This window comes from Canis lupus, chromosome 3 (assembly GCF_011100685.1).
Source record: "Canis lupus familiaris isolate Mischka breed German Shepherd chromosome 3, alternate assembly UU_Cfam_GSD_1.0, whole genome shotgun sequence".
Taxonomy (NCBI): domain Eukaryota; kingdom Metazoa; phylum Chordata; class Mammalia; order Carnivora; family Canidae; genus Canis; species Canis lupus.
Window position 1 is genome coordinate 48,786,191 of NC_049224.1, and position 5,430 is coordinate 48,791,620.

The following is a 5,430-nucleotide window of genomic DNA, read 5'->3' on the forward strand; positions in this document are numbered from 1 at the left end:
CCTCAGCCAATGCTCTTTCTCCTTTTCTTGCTCATCTAATTATTTCTCCCAGCACAAGTTATGAGGTAGTCAAACCCAAGATTTTCTAAAAAAAAAGCTTTCATTTGCCTTAAAATATATTCTTAACTCTTCTGGAATGCTATGACTACAGTGACTTTTGAATTAGATTTACAAGCAGGGGCATTATCAATTAAAGTTGAGTTTTCTGCCTAAAAGGAATTCTTTGTTGGGAGCAGCTATTTTCAGTTTTGATTTAGGGAGCTAACTGATTTGTAAACGTCATCCCTGAATTATGAACTTTGAGGTAGGTGATGTCCGGGGCTGAGGCAGCCTTTGGCATGGGGATATGAGGTGGGTGAAGTGAGAGAAGTGGTCAGAGTATCGGAGTGGGGAACAAGCCTACGGATGAATGGACACCCCATCTGTCTTGACCTGTCCTGCTAGGTATGATGGGGGTACCTAGGTATGATGGGGGTGGGGGGAGGAAAATGAAAACAACAGACGTCAATCCCAATAGCTGGCGAGAAGAAGCCAGGGTGCTGTAATGATCCTTGGCATGCTCTTGAAGCAGGGGGGGAATGGTATCGGCATTAAGCATGAATAATAAAAGGCCAGAATCTTCCATGTGCTCTAGAGAAAGAGTCTGGAACTTGGCTCTATTTTTAATACCAATTTTCTCCCAGCCTTGCCCCTTCTCATATATAAAGATGACCCCAAGTGCAAAAATACATTTCCACTAAAGAGGAAGAGAGCCAAAGAATGTCTAGTGGATTAGACTGGGAAGTTTTTCCCGTTACCACTACAGTTAAATAGATATTGGCAAAGAGCGTAACCTGCGGGGAATGAAACAGAGTGTAGAAGAGCCTGGTACGTTATAATTAGAAATATACATCATTCCCCTTTTCCCAAAGAGCAGGAGAGTTGTATTTAAAGGGACAATGACACACAATCCATGAACAGCCTTGACTTAGCAACAGTTGAGAGCCACCTTAAAAATTACTGTACATTTTGCAAATGTAGTTAAAGCTCTTTCTCCGTAATGTTTTACTAATGCATGTTAGCCTAGTCCATGAGAGTCCAGAGGCGTGTAAAATGCAAGATGGTTACATGTCAACAGCAAATTGCATTTGTAAATATACAGCCCTTTTATCTATAATTTGCCTTGCACTTGCATGCATTGAGGAGAAAGATGATTATCCTGTCACCTAGGGAAAAAAATGAGATAAATATATTTAAAATCCATACATGTAAAAAGACCTGTTCATTCCTCCTGGCTCTGATGAAAATAGTACAAGTGTAATTTGCTTATTTGTAAATTGGGTCCAATTCAGTATTAGACAGTCATTGATTGAGTGCCAACCCCATGCTAGGTGCCCTGTTGAGGGTGGAGGGCTGAGGCAAGGTACTGAGCAGGAAGATGAACAAGACCATCTAGCGGAATGGTTAAGTTCATGAACTTTAGGATCTGACATACTGGACTTGAAACTTCCCTCTGCTCCTTCCTAACCTTATAACCTTGAGCAAACTATTTAACCTTTCCAACCCTGCTCTCATTTGCAAAGTAGGGATAAAAATAATGCCTAGGCTTTTGAGGTGGTTGATAAGAGATAAAAGATGCGCAACAACTTTTTAAGAATTTATTTATTTGAGAGAGAGAGTGGGGGAGGGGCAGAGGGCAAGAATCTCAAGCAGACTCTCTGCTGAACATGGAGCCAGATGTGGGGCTCCATCTCAGGGTCTTGAGATAGTGACCTGAGCTAAAATCAAGAGTCAGACACTTAACTGAATGAGCCAACCAGGCACCCCAATGCAATAGCTTTTAGCCAGCAACATTGGCTTTAGGTCCACCTTGGAGAAAGCCCCCATGGTGGAGGCGAGCATGCAAACAGGACATTTCAAAATAATAATGTAAGGACAGGGGTGCCTGCGTGGCTCAGTCAGTTAAGTGTCTGCCTTCAGGCCAGGTCATGATCCCAGGGTCCTGGGACCAAGCCCCACGTTGGGGCTCCCGACTCAGTGGGGAACCTGCTTCTCCCTCTGCCCCTCCCCCACCCTCCTCATTCTCTCTGTTTAAAATAAATAAAATCTCTTTTTAAAAAGTTTTATTTATTTATTCATAAGAGATGCAGAGAGAGAGGCAGAGACACAGGCAGAGGTAGAGAAGCAGGCTCCTCGCAGGAGCCCGATGTGGGACTTGATCCCTGATCCCAGGATCCGAAGGCAGCTGAAGGCAGACGCTCAACCGCTAAGCCACCCAGGAGTCCCTAAATAAAATCATTAAAAAAAAAAAAACAACAGTAAAAATATATAATATAGTAAGGGCTATGGTAGTGCTATATTCTCATATAGGGGCCACTCTAGGGCTTAGGAATTAATGCCCAGCTTTCTGGAGCCAGCACCTGAGCTATGTTCTAAAAAGGAAGAAGGGATAACCACACAGAAACAGTCATCATAGATGCAGGGGATAACTTGCACAAAAGCGGGAGGTCCAAAGCACCACAGAGGAAGCAAAGAGATGACCGGCAGGGCTGACCTGCAGCTCTTCTGGGTGCTGTGGAGCTGATAGCAGAGAAGAGCAATGGGTGGGGAGCAAATAGGCAGGAGCAGAGCAGGGCCAGCTGAGCAGGAAGTGACAAAGCCACAACAATCTAAGCTACTTGACATTTGCTCATCAAACAGTTTCAAGGTCCCAAGATTTTGATAGAAGACACAGCTGCATGATAAAGACAAGAAAGAAGCTTTGGTTTTTTCAGATTGCTTACGTGGAGCTGTGCTCGCAATGTTCGGTACGATCATGATTTTATTCTGGAATGTGTTAGAATTTGGCAAAAGTAGGACTACAGTTGATGGCTCAGCAGAGTCGCAAGGACCAGGGTGATGGCACCATATCAGAACACGAAAAAGAAGTGCCGACTGCACCCTCCTGCTCTGGAGAAGAACATAGTGCTGGGAGCCTGACTCTGGTCTTCCTGGTGGGGCAGGGGAGACTCAGGACAGCTCATCTTCCTAGGAGTCTGCTCTGGCACTGATTCTGCTGCAGTATGTAAACCAGCAGGTAAAGAAATAAATGTAGGCTTCTTATCTGCATGCTAGGTTGCTGCTGGGGGCACTAGGCTCTGACAGGCTTCTACTTGGGGAAAAAACCCTCATTTCATTCAGTCTTAGGCTGTTACGAGAATGACATGCCGCCTCAAACTGATCCCTTCCAGTGAAGGCAGCTCCCATATCTGTTTGTGCTTCAATATAATAAAATATTTCAAACACAGACGTATATCTAAATAATAATAATTTTACATACAATTCCAGAAGGTTCAATAACCCCTGAAGCAAATCTGTGTATCTTGAGTTAACACCACATTGTTGTGTCTCACACGGGATTCGGGAAGAAAGATTAGAGAACAATTTGCCCTATTGAATTATGTCTAAACTTGGGACTGGGGGGGGGGGCAAATGTCCCATCACCCTAAAGATTTGTGGGAATTTTAGTGAAAAGTAATGTTTTTAGGGTTGTTAACTGTTCTTAATATAAAATTCCAACTACACTCCATGATGCAGCAGAGTAGAATGGAAAGTATTAATACTTAAGAGTCTATGGTGCCAAGTCCAATGCTGGCACTTTTTATTTGGGTAAGAGATATAACCTCTGCTGGTCTCAGTTTCTTCATCTGTCAAATGGACTCCTATTTCAAAGGATTCTTGTGAGGGTTAATCAAACCTATCACAATGTTTGGAATGCGATAAATATTGAATAAATGCTGTTTTTTTCCTGCCCTGACTTAGCCCTTGAACATCACCTAACAGATCTATAAACAGAGGCTGACATGACTGATCCCTGAGCTATTGTGGACTTTGATGAGATTGCATTTGTAACATTTCCTATGCAGAGGTGACCACCAGTATATGTTTATTTCCTCTAGGAACATTATAGTGGGGGCTATGTTTTAGGGAGAGAGCAAACATTTAATTTTATTTATTTCCTGCATTTGCCCGATATTCTGCTATTAATGGGGATCTTCATCACTGGCCCTTTGACATCCCCCTAAGATCCTTTGCCTTCTTTTCCCACCAGGCTGCAGCTGCCTCTGGTGACCACAAAAGAGTGCTTGGCATTCCCTAGTTGGTCACATCACAGAAGAATTATTATCTAGGGTGCACTCTGGAGGTTTGGGAAAGCTCCTGATTCCCCACATGTCTTTCAAAGGCATACATTGTTTTAGTCACCTGTGAAAGTAATTCCCATGGATTATTTGCAGATAAATATTAATGCTGCATCTATATTGAAGCAAAGCGCAAGTTGAATAGCTTTATCTACATAAGGCCCCAAATAGATTTAATAGAAATTTCTTCCCAATTCATATGTTATTTACTCTTGATATTCAGTAAAAATTCACACCAGTGAATATAATGCTTTTGACATATTTCACTTACGAACATTAGAAAAAAGGTCTTGGGAGAGATTTAAATTATGATTACTAATCCTGTGCCAATTCTGTCTCTGTCAACTCTGAATTGCTAGCAGGAATTGCTTTTCTTGAAATGAGAATTGCTATTTTGAAAACATATATTGATAACAAGGAATTCCCTGCCCCTAATCACCCCAAAGCATTCCCAAATCAGGGCTGAAAGGGACTGCAGGGGTTAGCTGCCCCGAGGCTCTTGTTTCCCAGCTGCCCAGAAAATGGAAGTAATTCATCCGAGATCACTCAGAGTTAGTGGTAACTAAGGAGCAAGACGGTATGTCAACAAGGTGCTGTGATTACTGGCATGATGGTTTGGAAAGAGAAAAATGAAGTTCCAAGCTGCTTCCTTTATGTGCCAGAGTATCAAGCAAAGTTTTACCCATAATGAAAACTGGAAAGTGTGTTGAATCAAGTAGAGAATTTGGGGTAAATTATTTCAAAATAACAAACATACAAAAGATATACCCTACCCTTCCTCTATATTGAATTCAGCCAAGCCATCCATTCTCTGTATGAGTGTGTATATATGATATAAATAATATCTTTACATTTGGATCTAGAGTGATCTAGTGATATTTCTCTCTCTCCATATATCTGAGATGAGAGAGAGAGACAGAAATATCACTAGATCAATTTCTCTCTCTCTCTCTCTCTCTCTATATATATATATATATATGATGGGGGTGGGGCAAAATCACCACTAAAGAGAAAGAAAGAAAGCAGGTAGAGACAGGCTAAATTGTTGCTTTTCAGTGGCTTCTATTTTTTTTAAAACAAATTTATAATAAAATTTTGAATCTTTCATTATATTACCACCAAGACATTTTAATAAAAAGAGATATGATTTTCCATCTTGCTGACTTTGGTTGGTCTATGGGATATCTACCATTCACATAAACACGTCAGTGACATCAATAATAAAACCAGTATTATTCATTCAGCCAGGCGGAATGTATATTTTCCTGTGAGG